The sequence below is a fragment of the Amblyomma mixtum genome, chromosome 3, assembly GCF_055824585.1.
Source record: "Amblyomma mixtum isolate Tamu chromosome 3, ASM5582458v1, whole genome shotgun sequence".
In the NCBI taxonomy this organism is placed as follows: domain Eukaryota; kingdom Metazoa; phylum Arthropoda; class Arachnida; order Ixodida; family Ixodidae; genus Amblyomma; species Amblyomma mixtum.
The window spans coordinates 347,146,895-347,170,969 of NC_143014.1; the positions used below are offsets into that span (position 1 = coordinate 347,146,895).

A 24,075-nucleotide genomic window follows, 5' to 3' on the forward strand; every position below is an offset into this window, starting at 1 on the left:
CCCTGAGGTGTAGGTGTCGATGCTTCCTCGCCTTCAGATTTTGAGAACTGTTTGGGATGCAACTGCGCACTTATTTAGGATTTCAAGCTTTTTGCTATATCCCTCGTTTGTGCGGCCCTCTTTCAAGTCGTTCGCTATATCGGTGATGGTTTGTTATTGATTTTCACTTTCTCTTATTTATTCTTGGTTGACTGCCACCAGCTGTGCTGCCGGCGATTCTCCGCGCTCGGAACTATTCCCAGGCACGAGACCCTACCCACAGACCTCCCTGCACCACACTCACCAGTTTTCTTCGGTATTTTTTTCCCTTGCTCTTACTTGCATTGCCACTAGGCAGTTTTTATTTCTGTGCAGATTTGTTAAATGCAATACCAATTTTCGTTTCATGCTGTGATGTGAGATATCGTGCTTCTTGCTAATGAATGCATGCCTTTTCCATCCTCTCGTCATTTGTGCAAAGCAGACGGGTCTACTGGTCGCTACGTTCTATTTAAAAATACCTTCGGTGCTGCTCCAAAGCACCCTAGTAGTAATAATTAAATCCTGTGCATGCTATATTCGAATAGTTACGCTCTTTTCATCATGCATAAAAATAGTGGTATTCCAGCCTGCTCATCTTTCTATGCGGTTGTGACAGTCATGTAAATCTACTGAAAAAAATGTATATCGGTGCATCACATACAATCTGTTCATTTCTTTTGTCATGGGCCATCTCATTGCTTTTTGTGTTCCTATGTGAATACCTTATTCTAATTTATGAAGCAGTAGACAATTTCTTCTCTTGTCATTCATGACATTGTTACGGCCACTGACAACAGTTGCTCTGACATATTTATTTGCAGTTGCCAGCTGCCAGTATCTACTGGGCCATTCGTGCTTCCAGCTTTTGGCTGTGCTATCTCTCCTCAGCTGTTTGTGGTAGGTATTGTTTTCCAGTGATGCATACCTTACCTGCCTATTTAGAAAAATTTCGTAGACATAGGCTCACAGCCGGGTTTAGAAATGCATGCAGAGCTCTATGTGCACTTAGCAGCAGTACCTCCCTGTATAATCACATGAATCTGGTCCTGAATTACATGAATGTAATTGCATGATCTGTATGAAATAGTCGCTTATGAAGCTTTTGCCTGCTGCTGTTATCATAATGGAGTTTACACTGCTTCAGGTGCAGTGACTATTTCACACATGTTGCCTCTTATGCATATGTGCCCTCTGAAAGGGCGAACATATTCCTTTATCCCTTTAAAAAACATTGTGTTCTATCATGATGCTTTACCGGTATTTCTGGTGTATAGACCAAAATGTCACTCAGTATTGTAACATGAAGCGCGAACTCAGTTTGTCCAATGTTTTAGAGGTAACATGAAGCGGGAACTGAGTTTGTCCAATGTTTTAGGGGTCCTAAAACATTGGACCAACACAGTTCCCACTCGAGTTATTGATCACTTCGCTCTCGCCCTACCATAAGCTTGCCGTCCAGGTTGGACAAATTGGTAGAGCGACTGCTCCAGTGAAGTGGTGGTTCTGAGTTCGAACACCGGACCAGGACGAATCTTTCTTTAACTACGAAGTCTCTGTGAAAGCTGTATAGCTTTCCTTTGTAGCCATTTGGCTGTGCTCGAGTGGATGTCAATGAGTAATTACTCCTTATTACAGATCTTTTGTCAACGCCAAACTGATTCAGTAGCAACAAATAGTAGAAGGGTAAAAGCATGCTGCTCCCAAAAATATGTTAAGCATGTTATAAAATGTATGCTGTATTGTTTTAACTGCTGCAAAGAAATAACGGTGATGTTAGATGCCCAGCCCCTATTAGGTAAACATAGCTCGCAATTAACACAGCGGATCGAAAAGAAATATGGACTTCAACCCTCACGACGACCCTCACCCCAGTAAAACAAAAAGTGCCAGTGTTGCCATACTTGAGAGCTTTGCTCTTTAAAAGTGCAGTAGACTGCTACTCAAAGTTGACAAAAAAATGCGTCTCGTTTTCTGCGTGTGCATTCCACAGTGCTGGTGCCATTTTCACTGGCCATTGACATTCAGTCGCATGATGTGCACCCCGCTCCTCGAGTTGATTTTGTTTGTCTTGTGAACCTGCCGTCAAAATCAGTGCAGGATAATGCTTCCCCAGTTGATCTGCAGTTAACCTTGTCCTTTGCCAGCTGCTGTCACCCTTTCTCCACAGAGAAGGGCGGTGGGAGTCCAAGCCAGGTGGAGTTGAAATATTTGACTAGTAGTGGACAGGGATCCTGCGGTTTGTTGAGGACACAGGCAAATTGGAGACTTATGGAAGAATTTTTTTACCAGCCAAAAAAGACGCATACACAAGAGAGAACCGCACAGGACAAGGGCTGGTAAAAGCCGTAGTCCTCTGTGGTTCTCTCTTGTGTATGCGTGTTCCTTGGCGGGTAAAAAAATTCCTCCGTAAGTCTCCAATTTGCCGGTTTCCTCCACAGATTGGAGGATCCCTGTCTGTTACTAGTCAAATTTCACTACTCCACCTAGATTGGACTCCAACTGCCCTTCTCAAACTTTTGAAATCCTGTTGCCCTAGCAGATCATCAGCTGTCGGTTGTATTACTTTCGCTTCAGTGAAATTTGACATGTAGCGGACAGGGATCCTAGAATTTGTGGAGTACACAGGCAAACTGGAGACTTATAGAAGGATTTTTTTACCAGCCAAGGAAGACGCATACACAAGATTCGTTGTCTGTGTTTGACTACTGAAAGTTCTAAATGCGTGCAAAAGTGTATCGTGCATTCGCACGTATTTTGAAAACTCAATTTTTGCAGCGTTAGGTTTTCGGAATTGGAGCTGTAGCATTGCCGCCACAGAATCCCGCTCGTTAACAAAGCGCACACTTATTTGCTAGGTATATATTCGGTATACCGCAACCAGTACACGTCACTGTTTGGAAGGTTCTGTCGCGAAATTTCTGATTGTGCAAGGTAGCTTTTCTTTTAAATTCAAGCGCTCTCTATTTGCTTTTTGCTGTGCACATTCATCGGTCGTTTCAATTCGGAAGCGTTGGTGCTGCAAGACGTGCATACAGAAGCTACGTTTGTGCACAAAGCTCCTTAATTTTTGAAAGCGCAGCTCTGACAGTTCTCGTTGTCATAAAAAAGTACAAAGCGGCCTAATCTTTTTGGACACACCATTTCATGCTCTTAGGTGTTTCTGAGAAACAGGCTGCCTTTTTTTCTGTTTTTTGATGTGAAACATTCCTAACAACTTCTTTCTTTCTCCATGCACAGATAGCCTATGCATACACGGGCAGCTTGATTGCAATATTTAGGGCAATATTTATAACAGGTGCAGTGAGCCTTGGTGCATGTGGACAGAAATTAAGCTAGGGTGGGGTGGGGTATTTTCGCACAGGGTAATGTTATGCGGACGGTTTGGCGTATTGAAACCGAGTCTTTCTGAGCTCTTATTAGACGTCCCAGCACCAGGACAGTAGTTGAGGCTTTTCTTCTTTGTTGTCTAGTCAATGGTTTCCATCACATAAAATAGCCTTAATTCTAGCTATCCCGTGGCCGTCTAACAGAACGATGCAGATATACTGAAGTGATCAGTGTTGCATAAAAGTAGTGAGAACATTGCAAATGCAAGACAACTTCATTGATTTGCAGTGCACTAACGTGGCAGTCATAGAGAATTACATTTGCAAATCTAAATTGTGCATAATAGTATGGACTGGCACGTAATGTGCGAAGTAATCACAGTTATCTCGTTCATGTCAAATGCTAGTGTCAAACATTGTCAGTATTGCATATTTATAAAGAGCAGACATGCTGCGCCTAACTTGTCGTTGGATAGATTTTATTACTATGAAAGCAAAAAGTTTACACATGGCTGTCGTGTTCTTGCGTGGGAAGTAGTATTACCTTAAATGAGTATAAACACCAAATTTTTGGTTATGTGTGTTCTTTGTAGCGACGTGCTGAGCATTCGTATACATAGGATTGTTGCATAGTATTCGTCTCCAATCGCTAAATAATTACAACCAGATTTCTTTTCTTCCCTGTTTCAATAGCATAGCAATTGCTATGACATCAATGTTCATTATAGGTTATGGAAGGCACAAAAAAGCTACGATATCGCTACTTCATCATTTTAATTAGTTACAATGCTAAAGCCAGCCTGCCTTAAGAGTCGGAATCACAATGAAGGACGAAGCCGCAATTATATTGCAGTTTTCCTCATGCCTCCCCTGGCTTATACTGACCTTTGATGCCATTGCCATTGCTCAGTTTTTAAAAGTGAAGCAGGAAAGAGAAGATATTTAATTACAAATTATTTAGCAGTCATAGGCGAATACTGTGTGGTTATCCGTGCATAGTAATGCCTTATGCATCATTAAAAACAAAAAAAAATGTGCAACTCAAATTTGCTCGGCTGCTGACCCAAAAGACGCGGGTTCGATCCCGGCCGCGACGGCTGGAATTTCTTTGGAGGAGAAATTCTAGAGGCCCGTGTACTGTGCGATGTCAGTGCACGTTAGAACCCCAGGTGGTCGAAATTTCCGGAGCCCTTCACTACGGCGTCTCTCATAGCCTGGGTCGCTTTGGGACGTTAAACCCCATAAACCAACCCAATCCAAACTGAAATTTGTTGTCTGCCTCTTTGAGATGAAAAATTTTGAATTTTTCCTTCACTATTTTAGAGCATGAAATTCAGTTAATGGTATCTGAGAAACAGGAATTGCAACAGCCATTTCTCTTCAGCAAGAAAACTGTCATTGGTTTAAGTGTTTTCCCGATTCAAGGTTACCTTATATTTTAAACTGCACAATGTATTATGTGACAAGAAACCGTCAAGCACAATAGGTGTGGTTTTAGAAATGACTGGAAGTGATAAGGGAATACATTTACTTAGAGCAGGTAGTGACCGCTGATCCGGATCATGAAGGGTAATAACTAGAGGAATATGAATGGGGTGGAGTGCATATGGCAGGTTCTCTCAGATCATGAATGGCAGTTTTTCAATACCCCTCAAATGAAAAGTATACAACAGCTGTATCCTACCGGTATTCACCTATGGGGCACAAACGTGGAGGCTAACGAAGAGGGTTCAGCTTAAGTTAAGGACAACGCAACGAGCTATGGAAATAAAAATGATAGGCGTAACGTTAAGAGATCGGAAGCGGGCGGAGTGGGTGAGGGAACAAACGCGGGTTGAAGACATCCTAGTCGAAATCAGGAGAAAAAAGGGTGCTTGGGTAGGGCATGTAAGACGAAGGCAAGATAATCGCTGGTCCTTAAGGGTAACGGAGTGGATTCCAAGAGAAATCAAGCGTAGCAGGAAGCAGCAAAAAGTTCCATGGGTGGAGGTTTGCAGGAACACGGTGGACATAGCTGGCGAAGGACAGGGTTAATTGGAGAACATGGGAGAGGCCTTTGCCTTGCAGTGGGCGTAGTCAGGCTGATCATGATACTTGCAGAAGAGCTTGCTCATGTTAAAATTTTCATTTGGTAAATATGTGCTTGTTTTACATGCACACAGCTTTTGAAAGGACTAGGATAGTGATAATTGTATTGGGCTTCATAAAATTGTAGCTCTGAATGAAGGTTTGCAATGAAAGGTGTCTGCACTTGGTCACAATATAGGTACACACTAGTGGCGACATGACACACATGATCAGTACATTCTAGTTGTATTCTTTCTTTTTTTCCATGGGGTTATATGCAGGATAGTATGAAAAGGGCATTGGAATTGACTCTTACTTGCATTATTTTCATTCATGTTTGCAGGCACCCGGAGAAATGCACGCATAGCCAAAGCTCCTTCACTCAGCCGAGCAAGCTACGGCATCATCCAGCATCTTAGTTTCTTTTGAGCGCTTACAGCTCACTGCGGTGGATTTGGTAGATGGGTTTACTTTGCTTTTGGCAGTGTTCTTGGCATTTAATGTCAAGTACACCCCAAAAACAAAGCGGGCTTGTCTGCTGCTTGAGACACTAATGGGGCTTGATCCTAGCGAGCGCCTCCCGAGCGTGTTTTGGGCAGCCACAGCAATCACAGCAATGACTTGAGAAATAAAGGTTATCAGTGTTGTACATTTGTGTCATTATTTCATGAACCATTGTTATTCCCAATGCAGACAGAGCACCATACTAATGTGCAAACTGTAGTGTAGCCATAAAGTAGTTGTATCAGCAAAAATTATTCTACTCAAAGATTATAATCCCTTTTGCTTATTACTCTTTTGTAGATGCAGCGCAGGTGGATCCTGCAAAACATATGACCAACTTGCTCTGAAGAATATGTGAAATAAGCAAATTAGTAGGATACATTGAAAACACGTGAAACTCCTTTTGAAGGAGTAAAATAAGATCTGGGCTGATACTCCCTGAAGGAGTATAGTCACTCTAACAAACGGAGTCCTGGAACTCTACCTGAAAGAGTAGTAGGATGCTGTTTCAATGTGGTAGCTTTACTCCCTCGGAGGAGTGCCTGTACTCTATTGCAGGAGTAGTACAGTACTCCTTGAGTAGGTGTTGGATCACTCTTTGTCCAGAGGGAGTAATTTTATTCTGGAAAAAGGAGTGGAATATGGGACAAGCGAATACTCCTTCAAAGTGTGTTCTGGGCACTCCTCTGCACTCCTTTAGTTCTAACAGTGAATCTTTTAAAAATTGAATTATAGTGTTTTTACATGAACTGAGGAATCACCATGTGCATACCATGCAGGCCTGACAATGCAAGTCTGGAATAGCTGTACCGCTGCAAAATTGCAGCAGTTTGCCCCATCTGTTAAAAAAAAATTATGTGCATGCACGCACAGACAGATTTTCGTACTAACATGGGGAACAATATATACAAATATTAGGAATCACTTAGAGTCCACATATGACGCTCCATCGCGATGAACTCTTTCAGCTCTTCATAGTTTTCGTTCAGCATGATGACCTCGTTCTCTGTAGATTTGATCCTATCAAAAGGGGAGAGGCATGTACAGTACTTGCAAAAAACTGAAATGAGGAAATCCAACTTAATTCACAAGGATCGCGCGTGCACATAACCGTGCACCAGCCTTCGCAGCTGGTGTCACTCTGAAACTCCAATTTAGGCTCACTTAAAACATCACACCAGATGCCACACTGCCCGAGAGCATGTACAAGCCCGAATTTAGCATTCCGATTGTTAGCCGGTAACTGACAGTACAGAAGTAGACCTGCTATAGCAGAGTCGATCTAACAGGCCGCAACCAAGGCACAGAGGCCAGAAACAAAAATTAATGGACCCTAGCTCGAAAACAGTGCAATACTGATGTGGCAAACAGATCTGCCTGCTGGCATTCTTGCGAATATACCTGGTGTCCCAGCTAAATGTAACCAAACTTTTAAAAAAGGCGAAGTGTCCTAGTCCAGTGAAAACAACTGAGGGGAACATCCTGGTCATGGTGTGCCTAATCGTCCCAAGTGTGTATCGATATTTAATCGATTATAGTCTACTGGATCAGTTCATGTTCAGAAAAGGAAGAGACCAGAGAGCACAACCGGCGATTTTAGCATTGATGTCCTCGCGTGCGCTTTTGTCAGGCAACAAGCAAGTGTCAGGGGAATCGCCTACGCGTACGGAGCCATCCCGGCATAAGTTTAGAGGTCACTATCAAGACACAGCTACCACCGCTATCATGTGTGTCTTCACCAGGAACTGAGACCGAATGACATTCAGAAAGAGGTCGATTATTGCAACTGGTGCCTAATTAAATGTGATGAAGACCCGGAATTCCTGCACAAATTGTTTTGGACAGACGAGGCCCAGTTTTGCAGGGAATCCAGTGTCAAATTGCACAATGCGCATTACTGGTGCGACACGAACCTAAATTGGCTACGCCAGCACAGACACCAAATGAGAGGGTCAGCAAATTTTTGGTGTGGCAGTTATCACGGTCGCACTGTTGGTTCTTCATCGATGGAAACCTCACTGGAAAAAAGAACACAGACTGCGTCCTAAAAGACGCCGTCTTTGAATTTGTCGGCGAGCTACCACTGACAGGGTTGAAAAAAATGCGGTTTTAACATTACGGAGCCCTGCCGTCTTTATTCGTTCCGCGGTAAAATTCCTGGAGAGCACCTTTCCCAACCAATAGATTGGCCGGGGGGGGGGGGGCGGTGAGGACAACAGGATGACCTTCAAGATCACCCAATTTGTCACCAATGGATACCTTCCTCTGGGGATACTCTAAGAACGAAGTTTCCAGCACGGAGCCAGCGAACCTCGAAGACCTGAAGGAGATTATCAAGCTATCAATTGAAAAGATTCCGCGAGAGGTGCTCATTTCTGCAGTGAATTCCATCAAAAGCCGCTATCTACTGTGCATCGCAATGGACGGCAAGAATTTCGAAAATGTGATGTGAAAAGGCTTCTTTTCATTACATTTACTAGTTATTTCCTGAAGTGTCAAATTCCGGCTGCAACCAACGAAATCCATTAAAGGTAGAAATTTCAATCATTCCTTTTTGTTATGCAACTAGAAATTCCTAAACGTCTGCGGCCAAGGTTTCCAATTAAGTACTAGCACTTCTTACACCACGGGACGTGTGTGATCCAGCACACGGCAACCGTATTGAGCCAGACGATACGGAGCACCTTAGTGCAGAAATTGCAGTGTTTCAGCTAGAATGTTTTCATCTACGAAGTCATTCTGATTTAATGTAGCCGTCAAGCCGATAGCGCATAAAATCAATACATGCTTGACAGAGATAATACTTTGCATGTCGATATACCTGGACTATTTAAAGTTAAACAATAATGTACACACTCTAAGCGAAGAGCACGTTTATCTCTTTTAGGGAGCTAGCGAGGGTGGTATATATATATATATATATATATATATATATATATATATATATATATATATATATATATATATATATATATATATGCCCCTATTTTTTTGCTTTATTGAACACAATATATATATATATATATATATAGCGAAGTATACGCTTCGTTAAAGGAAACATATTTATTCAACTCGATGTTTCGATCGGAAGACCGATCTTCTTCAGGAGTGATTTTACATTGTTAATGCATCCCCTTTTATAGGGGCGGGCACAAAACAGTTAATTGGGAAACAGAAAGCACATAGCAGAAAAATACGCATAAAAATATTAGAGGCAGTGCGACCCACACACACACACACCAAAAAAAAGAGTGCGAGGAACAGGTACTCAGTCAGAAAATACAACGTCCAGATGCGGCCTCTGCTTTGTTAAGCACCACAGGCTTGCTTATTGACAGTCGTGTCCAGCTGGGAGGTGCTCGACAGGTGCGTGGCCGTGCAACAACTTTATCAGAAAAATGCGAAAACTTGTTCCTTCTCCTGGCCGCGAGAGCAAAAAAAATATAAAATATGACCCTCCAACAGAGAGAGCAGACAACAACAAAAAAAAAGTGAGAATGAAAAGAGCAAGGAAGAAACCGCGAAAAAAAAGTGAAATAGGAAAAAGAAAACCTTTAATGTAGTGCTTTTTCTTCGCACCCAGCAATAGTGCACCCACCCCTGGTTGAGGGGAAGTATTGGAAGGAATGTAAAAAAATATATAAAAAATATAAAAAATGTGAGCTTACATAGTAAAATTAAAAAGGAAAAAAATAAATAAAAAAAGAAATTGTGTGGCATTCGCGTGACCACAAGGTGAGCACACCCGGGGGTCAGGGGACTACGAAATTAAACAAAGCAGCACTAAGTCGTCTGAGGTCATACCCCTTTCTGCATGCCACACCTGTGCCACACCTGTGCCGTTCCCCCCCCCCCCGGGTGTGCTCACCTTGTGGTCACGCGAATGCCACACAATTTCTTTTTTTATTTATTTTTTTTTCCTTTTTAATTTTACTATGTAAGCTCACATTTCTTAATATTTTTTATATATTTTTTTACATTCCTTCCAATACTTCCCCTCTACCAGGGGTGGGTGCACTATTGCTGGGTGCGAAGAAAAGGCACTACTTTAAAGGTTTTCTTTTACCTATTTCACTTTTTTTCGCTCTTTTCATTTTCTCTTTTTTTTGTTGTCTGCTCTCTCTGTTGGAGGGTCATATTTTATATTTTTTTTGCTCTCGCGGCCAGGAGAAGGAACAAGTTTTCGCATTTTTCTACGAAAGTTGTTGCACGGCCACGCACCTGTCGAGCACCTCGCAGCTGGACACGACTGTCAATAAGCAAGCCTGTGGTGCTTAACAAAGCAGAGGCCGCATCTGGACGTTGTATTTTCTGACTGAGTACCTGTTCCTCGCACTCTTTTTGTTTGTTTTTTTGGTGTGTGTGTGTGTGTGTGTGTGTGGGTCCCACTGCCTCTAATAATTTTTTATGCGTATTTTTTTATGCGTATTTTTCTGCTATGTGCTTTGTGTTTCCCACTTAACTGTTTTGTGCCCGCCCCTATAAAAGGGGATGCATTAACAATGTAAAATCACTCCTGAAGAAGATCGGTCTTTTGATTTGATTTATTTGTTTTCTTTCTGATACAGAAAGAGGAGCAAGAGCAAAAGGCGGAACGCCTGACGGTGGCTCTTGCCCCGCATACAGTTTGGCACAAACAGTCATTTAACATAGTTTTACACAAAAAGTTCCACACCAAGGTTTTCGGGGGGAAATAAGAAAAAAGTCACAGCACTGAGGGAAAAAAAGGGTAAATAAATTATGCGAGAAAAAAAAAAACGCGCATGTAACAAACAATAGACCGTGCATGCCAACACAGAATACTTAGTACAAAGAAGCACAAGCAAGTACACAATTCTGAAACATGGTTGTTGCAAGTTTAGCAACATGATAGCAAAATCATAATAGCAACACACAACAGCCAGCAAGGTTCAAAACGATAATGCACTCCCAGAAAATGAAACTATGGACAGAAACATCGCAGATTAATTGAATTCTAAGTTATTTTCGAGTAGCAGAGCTTTAAGCGTGTTCTTAGAGACATTAGCACTCAGATCTGTTAATTCTTGTATTTCCGATCGAAACGTCGAGTTGAATAAATATGTTTCCTTTAACGAAGCGTATACTTCGCTATATATTCTTATAAGCAGTCTAGTACTTCACGCTTTCGCAACCTATATATATATATATATATATATATATATATATATATATATATATATATATATATATATATATATATATATATATATATATATATATATATGGAGCTCCACAAATATTGTCCATTGAGATTGACTTCCAACGAGAAAGACTTGGCGTGGCCGTTTTTGTACTGGGAAAGCGAAAGCCCGAGGAGTTTAAAAATACCACGTGACAGCGCGCTACGCACTCCCGGATGCGCCGCGACTACAGCGCTCTCATCCGTGCTTTGTAAAAAACATCACTCGCTTCGCGCGTTTCGTGCTGCCTAAGACATAGCTTCGTGTTGTGCTTGGTTCGAAGATAAGCGCCAGTGGGTCCGGGCGGAAGTTGAAAGACGTTATCAAGCTTGTTATATGCGTGTTTTTTTGTTGGGATCTTTCTCCCAAATTCGAACTCATGACACTGTCATCGTTCCTCCGCATGCATTCTGCTAACGTGAAAGCGCAGTTATCGCAGGAGAAACAGGAGCCGCGCTTTCTTTCAACTGCCGCCCGGACCCACTGGCGCTTATCTTAGAACTGAGCAAAACGCGAAGCTCTGTCTTGGGCAGCACGAAAGCCGCGAAGCGGGTGATGTTTTTTACAAAGCACGGATGAGAACGCTGTAATTGCGGCGCATGCGGGAGCACGGAGTGCGCTGTCACGTGGTATTTTTTAAACTCTGTGGGCTTTCGTTTTCCCCGGATAAAAACGGCCACGCCACCGTTCCACTCGAATTGCTACAGCCTACTTCCTCAATAACGATAGAGTTGAACTTACAACAACTTACAAGTACCTAGGAGTTCACTTTAAGTGTGACCTAACTTGGCATTACAATATTAACACAATCTTATGGTGTCTTCGACTGGTCGTTTCAGATCGCTCTAGAGCGCTCTGAGATGCAGCCGCACGTTCGGCTGGTCGAAATCAAGCGCTCTGACTACATTCGGCTGGTTCTTTCAGAGCGCCCGCCTCCAGCTCAGAGCGCTCTGAGGCGCTCCGAGAAAAAAGTCGGAGCGGCCCCGAGATGTGTTCACGTGACAGAGCCACTTCCGCCGTTTCGCGGAGACGGATGCGAAGCCAGGGTAGCCAGGGCACATCACGACCGGTCTGGCGAGGCATTCTTACGCATCCGTAGAAGCAAGTTTTGGCGCTTTAAACGTCCCTGCTGTGTGGCTCTGTGAGGGTAAATGTCGGAAAGCAGACGAATCATTAAGCTGGGTACGCCGTCTGTGTTTCTGTCACATCTGGGGGCTGCCGCGGCATATCCAGAGTGGTACAACGGGACACTAATTTTTTTTTCGACGCGAGCCGGAGACGAAGAACTGCTGGGGCAGCGATACAGGTTCAGCGGCGACGGCGGCGTGGGCGATGCAGACTGTGTGATTGCTGTCGTTGACACCAGCCGCAGCGGCAGCGCCACTGCGGTGTGGCGATTCCGGAAGTTAGGTCCTTTCCCTCCTTCTTGCGCTTTCGCTCTGAAAACTTGCTGACCATTCGGCTTGACCGGTCTCGCTGTGCGCTCGGAGCTAGAGCGGCTCTCACGTTGCCAAATCCGAACCGGATCGTGGGAGCGACCAGTCGAAGACACCATTAGCATCAGCAAATCGCGCACTCGGCCTTCTTAGGCGTAATCTCAAACACGCGCCTTCACACTTAAAAAAACTTGCTTACATCACGCTAATCCGCCCGAAAGTTGAGTACGCTTCTGCCATATGGGACCCCCAACAAGCTTACATCATAAACAACCTTGAATCCCTGCAAAACCGTGCTGTTCGCTTCATCTTTTCAGATTATTCACGCTTCACCAGTGTCACAGCATTAAAACAACGTGCCGAGTTGGAACCGTTATCATGTCGACGCCATTTCGCTCGCCTAACCTTACTTCACAAACTGTATCACCATCCCACCCTCCACGACGACTTCTTTTTGCCACACCCTGCAGTCTTTCCTCGCCGCAACCACGATAACAAAATAAAACGCATCACATGCCGTTGATTGCTCTACGCGAAATCATTCATTCCTCGCACTATAATAGATTGGAATAACTTGCCATCACACACAGCTACTGAGGTTAACCTACAATAGTTTCAGCATTCGTTAAAGCAAACCATGGACTAACAGATTTGGTATTTTTTGTTGTATTATACGCATTTACTAATTATTTTATTCTGCGTTGTTTGTTGTGTTATTTGTGTACATTACTAGTTTTAATTCATTATTACGTATATTTTGTTTCAAATGCCTGTGCCATATTTTTATGCTTGTATCCCCCCCCTATGTAATACCCTCGCACGAGGCCCCTAAGGGGTATTGTAAATAAATAATTAAGTCTTTCTCGTTGGAAGTCAATCTCGATGGGAAATATCTGTGGAGCTACATAACTTTCCTATTGATGCCTGAACGTTTGAAGCTATATTGACAAAGTTAAATTATTTATTCCGACTTATTATTCAAATAGGGCAAGCGAACTATAACTTAAGTAAAACTGGTACTGTAACTTAAGATAAGTCCTACCAACGCCCACGCGATATCAGTTCTGAAGAACGCTTAGTTTTTTTTTTTTAATCTTGGTCGAAGTTAGCTGAGACACCCTGTTTGTATGTATGTATGTATGTATGTATGTATGTATGTATGTATGTATGTATGTATGTATGTATGTATGTATGTATGTATGTATGTATATATATATATATATATATATATATATTGTAACGGCCTTTGTTGACAGAAGAAGACTGGTTGTGACGGCCGGTTAGAGCGGGCAAAGCGACTGCCATGCGAGTGCCATGGCGGCTCTTATGGAATCAGGGTGCCCTAAAATGGACCAAGCGTTGCAGCTCGGGATCCCGGATGGCGTCCGCGAACGCCTCGGTGCCGAAAAGGGCCACGGTGTTCTCAGGCGCCTCCGGCAGCGACTGCAGAACCAGCCGCTCAACGGTTGCGGCGAGGTCCTGGTACGTCTCCCCGGGTTCTTGACGGCGGACCCGCAGGCGGTGGTACTGCACTAGGGGGTGACCTGCCGCACCGTAGTGGTCGGCGAAAAGGCCCGCCAGAGCAGTTAGGGGCCTAGCTGGCTGGGCGGCACCTTCTGCAGCAGTTCTGTCGCGCAGCCTCTCAGTTTGGTGTCGAGCATCCTGGTCTTCGTTTGCTCATTCCAACCTCTCGCCGGCGCAATGGCCTCCAGCTGGATGCGGTAAGCGTCCTACGAGACAGCGCCGTCTAATGTGGGCAAATCCACAACCCCGAAAGAATACTGCGGCGAGGACGTACTCGCGCCGAGCACACCACTGGCGGCTGCGACAGAAGGCCCAACGATAGCAGAGTGGAAGAGAGCGAAAGCGGTGATGCCCAAAGGCGCCTGCCCTACTCTGTTCCGCTCGCTGCCAATAGGCGACGGACGCCGCGCCGGAGAGCTTCTGGCTCCCCACCCTTGGCAGCCAGTCGGGCCTCCCATGCGTCCAGCCGCAGGGATACTAGATCTTGGAGGCGCTCAGCACCAGCGTCCAGCTGCTGGGACGGACCGAGCTCCTCCAAGCTCCTCCGAGCGCCTAGGCCTATGGGCACCGCGGCCCGTGCGTCGTCGGCGCCATCGGCTGGTAGTGAACTCCGGTCTTCCACCACGTCGGATGCTTGGCTCTAGGAGCGAGTGAGCGGCGTGATACTATCGTATCCACCAAAAAATTTACGGTGTGGGAAGTTACGAGAAGACACCAATTCTGGATTCTCCGACAAGCCACTGACTGACTGTTCTTCTACACTCTACGAAAAAGAGGTGTAAAGAAAGTGTATCGTCGCGATTTGTGATATCTGAAGACGCGCAGACTAAACATGCACTCTGCTATCACCAACGTGGGGGGCGGTAGTCTCTAGTCTCTTCCGGGAAACTTACTCTCTCTTACTCTCTTAAAACCAGCTCTGCTCACCATGTGCGAAGACACCCTACAGCAAAGGATGCAGCCCGCACAACCTCCCTTCTCGAAGATGGCACTCTCCCGAAAGAGAGGTGACTGGGTTATTTTGAGGACAATAGCTAAGAGCTATGCTGCCTTCGCCTAGCCACAGTAGGTCGACGTGAGTCATCTGTGGACACACGCTCCCCACTGCATTGATTCTTTCATTATGCTAATGCACTACTAAACCCAACACAACACGCATCGAACTTTTTCAACCGCGACTAAAGGGCGCTGGCGACACTGACCACGCCTCCTCGCTTCTGGGAGGACCCAGAAGGTGCTAGCACTAAAGCATGGAAACGTCTTTCGTGCTATGAAAGACGACGATCTGTTTGATGAATCCTTTGTGCGCATTCTGCAGCAGTACCTGGACCAGAACTAAAGATGACACTGCCCATCTCACATAAAAGATTTGTCGCAACATTTCGACACTGCCTGCACTTCGAGAAAGGCTACGGCTTACACCATATGGGTCAGCATTATTCCTGCGTTTAGTGGGCAGGTTTACACTACAGAAGGGTAATAGTAGTCTTCTGTGGAGCAGGTGGTTGTTTTTTCTTCTGCTTTTCTAATCAGTTATCTTTAAACGATAACATATTCAGTAATATTCTAAATTGATGAACACCACAAAATAAATAACTTTAAAAAAATCCCCTGTGCCCCCTTGGTTTCTGTGGCTGTTGGCTTCTGTCATATATATATATATATATATATACATATATATATATATATATATATATATATATATATATATATATATATATATATATATATATATATGACAGAAGCCAACAGCCACAGAATCCAAGGGGCACAGGGGATTTATTTATTTTTTTTATTTATTTATTTATTTTGTGGTGTTGATCAATTTAGAATATCACTGAATATGTTTTCGCTTAAAGCTAATTGATTAGAAAAGCAGAAGAAAAAACAACCACTGCCGCCGGTGGGATCCGGTGGGATATATATATATATATATATATATATATATATATATATACAGGGTGTCCACGGTTACTTTAGCCAAGGGTTAAAAAAAAAAAAATTCAGGTAGGCTAGGGGAACCACTCACATAAATCTACCAACCAGCGTGCGCATCATAGGCCATTTTCTGTTTTCCAATTAATTAATTAGCCATTCAAAAAATTTTTCTAAATGCGTAAGTATTGACTTCAGACAGAAAATGTGAATAGAAAAGTTCGAGAGCACCTTCAGAAACCCGCATTCCATTTATTTGCGGTAAAGAAAACCTAACGTGTATCTTTTTTCCGAGCTCCAAAGAAAGCCCGCAAAATACAAAAAAAAAATCACGTGACTAGCGCATTCGCGCGCCACGATTGTGCTGCTCTCAAACGTGGTTTGAGTGAATGAAATCAGCTGCTGGCAAGGCGCGACGACCTCAATGCGCCGGCAGGCCGATATGTCAGCGGTGGCTGCGGCCCCCGCGCGAACCAGTCTGCAAGCGTGACGATGCAAGTTGCAGCGAACGCACCGGGCATTGTGAGCTATGACATGGCCAAAGGCGACAAAAACAAATGTAACGAGTTTTATTCGCCACTGAGAGGCAAAGAAGATAGGCAAGTATTTTACTCATTTTTTTTAAGTAATAATGGGTGACACGAGTGGGTTGTGTTTAACATTAAAAAAACAATTTGCATCGACAGTGTTGCACAGCCTCTTTTGGGAGTAAGGTCAATTAATTTACATCCCACTACGATCTCAGAAAAAATTGGAAAAAAAACTATGCAGCCACATCTGTGAAAGCTGACTTCAAAAGCTCGCGTGCAAAACATCTCCAAGAACCTGTCTGCAGGATTGCATGCCCTGAAAGGGCTCTGCAGCAATTTAACAAAGCTAAAAAATGTTTGTTTTAAATAAGAACCTCCCAAAAAATGCCTTCCTGGAAAAATTCTTTAAAGCGCTTTGTTTCAGCTGACTTATGATCAGCCAAAAGCTCTGCCACAGGATTTGAGGCTGCCCCTTCGTTTTGTCAATAACATGCTGGAACAACGAATGTTATCACCGGACCCAAGGCCATTATAAGACGCCATGTGCCCATCGAGCAATTCTCCACATAAAGTAGCGAACGCCCGATGGCGTCGCAGAAAGCATCACTTAAGGTGCCACCTCAAACACGCGTCAATGTGAACCGGCCATCGGAGCGCGCGATGGTATTTTCCTTCATGTGTTGTGAACGCGGCCGGCCTGCTAAATATCGACTCCTAGGGACTTATGGGACTTCACCGCCAGTATAAAAGGCGCATGGGTGGGTCCATGTGGAGTGCGATGTGTGGACTCCGTACATGTCCTTCCCTATTGTTGTTCAGATGCACCTCGGCGCTCTCTGACATATGTAGATATATTCCACGCAAATATTTGTTCCTCCAAAAAGCCTTAATGAGAGTAGGTTCCTCGTTTAAACGTGGGACTCGTCCTCAGCGTCCCTCGAGGCAATATCAACTGGTTGCCAGTGGCGGGATTGGTTCACGTTCTCTCCTGGAACTGGTGCTGGTGAGTGCTAGACTTTTAGTAAGGTTCTGCCAGGTCTTGCATAGATGGTGAAATTTGTCCAAGACGGCGTAGAGGTTGCTGCTCTGTGAAGGTCTGAGTTTATTAGGCGCCCTTCGCTCTAGCTTCTGAAAAGGAAAGTCGGCGAAGGTGACCATGGAGCTGAACAAATGATAAAGCCGGATATAGTACTGCTCTGCGACGAGTTGGGAATCGAGGCCGTGACCATTCGAAGAAAGCGACATCTAATCCAGGTGATTAACGATTGCGGTGCGTATGAGGACGAGCTTTCCGAATGGTGGAAGCTCATCCAGGAGTGGATAAAGAGGGAACGAGAGGAGCAACGCAAGGATGCTGCGGAACGGAAGCGTCTCGAACGCAAAGAATAAAGCGGGCTTGAAAGATTGCGGCCAGCACTCCAGATCGCACAGGCGGAAGAGGCCAGCGGTCAGGGATCCAGCAATGTGGAGAGTCAAGCAGACGCACTAGTGAACGTGGTTTGGTTTGGTTTAGGGGGACATGAGGGAGCTCCTGCACCCTTACAAGTTGAAAGAGGATGTCGGTTTGTTCCTCGTTAACTTTGAAAGAACCTGCGAGAGGATAGGATTCGATCATGGTACATGGCCGTAAAAGATGTTAACGGTGTTTCCCTGCGAGGCAACGGATACGCTTGCATGTTTTTCAGCGAATCAGGCAGGTGTATATAAAAAGCAGAAAGCAGCGCTGCTCAAGAGATTCCAGTTGTACATTTTTCTTGTTTCTTTCCTAGCCCCTCTATGTCACCTGAAGGGTTTCGCCACCGGATTAGGGAGCCCAAAATAGAACGGGCGAAGCATTTGACGAGTACGCGTTCAGCATGGAGGCCAATTTGGTGGAGTCGCTTAAGGAAGAAGGTGTCTATTATGATCATGACAATGCAGTTGACATCATCGGTTTTCAGCAATTTTACGAATTCTTCGGTGAGGAAATGCATCTATGGATTCAGGAAAGGCCTGGCGAGAGAACCTTTATAGTGCGGTGGAGTTACCAGAAGAGTGCAGCGTCCACGGTGAGTCAGAGTACGTTCGCAGTCGCCCCTTCGCAAGTTACGTAACAAGGACTACGCTGAACATGCCAGTGGTAACCACAAGGGAAAGTACGAAAGGGAACTGCACACTAAGGGCACCAGTGATGTAAAGAATGCGTCTGAGAGCGGACCAGGAAGTAAAAGCGGGGAAAGACAATGTTTTTGAAGCTAGGAAACGACTGCGGTTTTTCCGTTGCCAAGAACCGGCACATAGCTGCTGGCTATAGGAAAACCAAAGTGGTGGTCTCTCTGACCGGCTGTGACGACGAGAACATGCGGCTGCAAGAACCTTACCTTCGAGACTTGGTTGTGAACGGAAAGGAATGCGAGGTCTTGCGTGACTCTGAGCCAACAATGGACGTCGTCCATCCGGAGCATGTGGAAGCTGAAGATTTCATTCGTCACTGTGCGTGAATAAAACAGGTCGGGGAGGAGAACAGCGTTTGCTTACGCATTCCAAAGGTGAAAATCCAGGGACCATTTGGAGTACTGGAGACTGAGGCAACAGCACCTCCAAATCATCCGAGGCAGTAACCCTACTCATCCTCTAATAATTCGGACTTCCAGTATTACAAATAAGTATTAGCTTTTGGGAATTTGCGGATCACGCCATTACCCGTTCCAAGGCACGTGAGCTTGTTGCCTAGAAGAGTAACGAAGGCGACGAGACCGCGGCTTTAGATCATAACGGCTTTCCCGCGACTCTCGCTATTACACGTCATGAGGGCAACAACGACACAGCTATGAGTCTCGAGGACAGTAATAACACTGAGGCTCCTGTTGAGTCATTCGCGGTAAGACCCGCATATTACACAACACAGCAGGAATGCCCTTACATTGTGCTCCCACATTCTCAAAGTTTACTGGACCTCCTCAATGTTGGCAAGGAAACTTTGACCCAAGGATAAAGGAATGATTGATCGATGCAAGCTCTAAAGGAGCACGTTCAGGAGGGAAGGGCTTGAGCCCATATGAGCTTCCAACCCTGCTCTGGTCTTTAGTATCGTCAATATAAAGGCAGAAAAGGGATTCGCTACGACCAGCTCATTGTTCGTTCGAAGTATCAGGAGCTGATTACTTGCCTGTGGCATGGGGAAGGCTGGGTTTCCCATAGGGGAGTGAAGAAAGCCAGTGCAAGGTAATAAAGAGAATTTTTTTGGTCACGTTGCTTTAAGGACGTGGACCAATGTGTACAAACATGCGACGCCTGTCAAACAGTTGGCAAGACTCATGAAAGCAGGAAAGCACCCATGAAGTTGATACCGCTTATATCGGAGCTTTTAGGCGTCTCGTTGTGGATTATAGTAGGGTCTCTTCCGGTGACCAAATCAGGCTACAAATATATTCTAACCATGATCTGTCCGTCCACTCCGTTCTCTGAGGCGGTTTCATTAAAGGAAGTCAAGTTTGTGAGCAGCAGAAGCGTCGTCACGTGTCTTCGCAAGGACTGGCTTTCCGGCAGAGCTCGAAAGTTATCAGGGTACCGTATTTACAAGCCCCTTGACAACAGCGTTTCTTGAGCAGTCCGGGATTTGCATTGTTCGAAGTACTGTGCAACACCCGCAGAATAATAGTGTGGAGGTGTGGCACGCTGTGCTAAACACAATACTCTGCGCACGTTGTTACAAGCAAAAGAAAGGTTGGGAAGCATGTCTACTAGCCACACTATTCTCCATAAGGTCCGTGCCACCTGAGTCTACTGCGTTCAGTCCTGCAGAACTAGTTTACCGTATACCCCTTCGGTAACTTCTCCGAATGTTGCGCGGATCATGAGAAGGCCGCGGGGAAAATCGGACGATAGCAAATTATCTACTATAACTACTCAGCTGTCTTCAGTCATGTAATTAGTTGGTCGAAGTCAATAAGAAGTGCGCCCAAGAAAAAGACAAATTGTACTACGACAGAAACGCTGCAAAGAGAGCTTTCGCAGTACAATACAAGGTGTTAGTGTTAGAAACATCTGGAACAATAAGTTGAAAGGACAATGGGTAGGTCCTGCAGAAGTGGCAAAAAAGCTTTCTGAGACGAACTATGAAATTAAAAGGCCGAGGCTGCGCAAAGAGGTGAACATCAACTACTTGAACCTAATGAAACCATATAAGGAACGTGAAGCGGTGGATCAACTGGCTCTAAACGTACCTGAGGCGGTAGAAACCGCGTTTCTATATCAAGAGGAGAAGCCTGTGAATTTACTCGGCAATTTCCTAGCAGAATCCAAATCTGAGCATCTAACAGAGACAGGAGAGGAGCTTACGGTTTACTCGAGTTTGAGAATTTTTTAGACAGGCACCAGGAAAGACTACTCCAATAGAATATGACATAGGATTGACTTCTAACTAGGCGATTCTGTACAGGCAATATCGTTTGTCTCCCAAACAGAAAGAGATCGTGGAAAACGAGATCAAACGCACGTTGTAGCTAGGCTTGATTATCCCTGAGAGGAGGGAGTGCACTTCTATATTCCTACTAGAAGCTCCAGGTAAAAAGCTTAGACGGTGTATTGGATACTTCCAATTAAATGCAGATAACCGAGACCAAACCTAACGCATTCCTAACTTGGAGGTGAGAGTAGAAACCATGAGCCACGCAAAGCACATATCAACGCTCGGCCTCACCAGAGGCTACTGGCAGGTTCCGCTAACTAAATGGGCAAGCTGATATGCCGCGTTCCTTTCACCGCTTGGAGCGTTTCTCCCATTAGTCCATGGCTTCGGGCTAAAGAATGCACCATTTTTTTTCGCGACTAATGAGTCACATTCTGCAAGGTGTGCAGGATTACGCACTGCCATAAATAGATGATATCGCGATATGTTCTCGTAGCTGGGAGGAGCATAGCTTACATCTGCGGAAGGTGTTGGTTGGCTTGCGAGATTCGGGGCTGGCTGTAAACGAAGTGTCAGCTGGGAAAAGCAGAGGTCAGCTATTTAAGCTTTAGGGTAGGGCAAGGTTATCGGTGTCCACTAGAGCTTAATGTCGCAGCATTAACTGATAATCCTTGACCTTAAAATAAATCTGACATTGGTTACTTCATTGGCTTAGCAGGGTACTACCAGCACTACATTAGAAACTTATCAGAGATTGCTATTCCACTCACAGATAGCTTGAAAAAAAAAATTCGCTGTGGCTTAGCTTGGTTAACCCCGGTAATTGCGAAATCAATATCCGTACCTACGCCTTGGTTCAGCTGGTAGTGTAGCTGGTGGTGGTGCTTGTGGTTAGACTTGTGGCGATGCATCTGTTATACAATCCAATCCAATCCAATGTAATCTAATCTAATCTATTCTAATCCAATCCAATCCAGTCCAGTACAATCCAGTCCAGTCAGGCCGCCGTTCATGTGCACCGCCGTCGCACACGGACGGCGCGAGATCGCGAAGCAATGTTAAGCCGCTGGTGGTTGGCACAGCAACTGCTTTCTAGCGACGTGAGTCGATCCTAATCTCTTCAGCGTGACGCCACAATCGCGCTCCTAGCGGAGAGCGCAGGGGTTATGCGGCGGTGGTGGCACCGCCGCTGCTTGCGACGGCGCGAGTCGGTCGCCGTTCTCTTCGGCGTGACGTCACAACACCTGTTACGCTCCTAGCGGAGAGCGCAGGAGTTCGGCGCCGGTGGTGGCACCACCGCGGCTTGCGACGGCGCGAGTCAGCCGCCCTTCTCTTCAGAGTGATGTCACACATGACGTCACACAGAGGTCAACTAAAGGTCAATGGTGGCACCGCCGCGCCACGGCAAAGGCTGAAAGTGCAAGTAGTAAAGCTTTCGCTTTAGAAGAATGAGCCCATGGAAGTGAATAGGAATGAGGCCAAGGAATGCCCCTTTTCTGCCGTGAAGGCGCTCTGTCCAGAGAACCTGTGCTGAAGGCGCCTGATGTCAGCCGCCCATTTACGTTGCAGTGTGATGCTAGCGACCGTGGAATGCAATCGGTGCTTAGTGAAAACGACGTCGAGGGTAACGAGCATCTCATTATCTTGGTCATTAGAAAACTGATGGTGCGGGAGCAGGCGTACGGTGCGTCGGAGGAGTGTGCTTGTCTCCTTTGGGCAATACACAAACTGTAACGCTATCTAGCGGGATTCCCCTTCGTGTTTCGAGCAGATAATTGCCCTCTGACCGGGATGCGCAACATGTCAAAAAATGGAAGGCTCCTGCGCTGGAGCTTAGCGTTGCAAGAACATAGCTTCGAAGTGAAGTATCGCAGAGGCGGAGACAACGGCAATGTTGATGACCTGAGTCGAGCCTTCCCTGGACTAGTTTGAAACGGCGCGGTAGCAGCATTGAGTTCTGTTTAATAGTTTCAAGTTTCAGTTAGTTATGCATGTTCCTTTTTTTTCTAAACTGTAAACTCCATTCACGCTACTGTGATCACGCCTCATTACAGACAGCTTTCTTGAGGTAGGACAAATCAAAATTGACAGAAATTATAGAGGGTGCTAATTAAGCGGCCTCAGCACAAAGTCCGGTTTTCTCTTTGGGTTCATTGGTGCACCTCTCCAGGTGACTTGTGGACAACTCAGTTTTTCCAAATAATTAACCCGGAGAATCTTGATAGTGTTCAGTGCTTCCAGTGTCGCACCCTGGTTTGAATGCGTTCCTCGCCGCTTAAGTGGGGCAGTAGAGCAGAAACGTCCTTTTACCTTCACCGCAAGTCATCAAGTGAAGTAGGAAAGTGAAATTTTCGGGATGATAAGTGTAAAACAGACATCAATTGCACTGCAGTACGCACCATCGTGCATCATGACACAATAAGAGCATGCCTTTTGGCATTAGCTGTTTTGTGCACTGTGAAACTCGACACCATTAAATTCAAATCGTGCTTAATAGGTAACGACAGGCACTGTATCTTGTTGCGTGAGGAAAAGTTGTGCCACATCCTCACTTAAGCTGCATGATCTCAGTGGTACTCCAAGGACATGAACACAGTGGCATCGCACAACACGATTTCTGAGCATTTTGTTTTATCTTCGGACACGCGACAATGACAAATCGACAAACCTACTAGCACTCTGCACCCAGCACTTCATAATACCGCATTCTGCAATCTGAAAAGGCACGCCTTTTGCAGCTGTCACGAACATTAGGAGACAGCCATTGTTGCTTTCAAAAGGGAAGGCTGACGTTCGCCAGAGTAGTCCAGACATTTCCATACTCTTTGGGAGGTTCAACAGCTCATGGACGTTAAATGTCGCATTACTCACACTACAGACTGAACTTATATTCTGTACAAAAAAACGAAGGAGTTGACCGGCTTGGTGGATGTTGGCGCCAGGTACAGAGGTCTGCGTCGATAGGAAAAATTTCCTTCACACTGTATGGAGAAGTGATTTATGTACCTCTCAGAAATTAGGCCTACCATGCACGGAAGAGCATAATACAAGAGCCAGTACAGCCACTCAGTGGCCTTCCAGTACTTTCACTTTGCAATGAGACGGGGCAAGCTGAAAAATGACTTTGGTGGCCTGAGTTTT

The 24,075-nt window shown here is 45.1% G+C and overlaps 1 pseudogene; it reads right to left on the reverse strand.

The window, feature by feature from the left end:
* LOC149356267 (toll-like receptor 2) overlaps nucleotides 1-24,075 on the reverse strand; it is a 70,619-nt pseudogene that overhangs the window by 37,401 nt on the left and 9,143 nt on the right.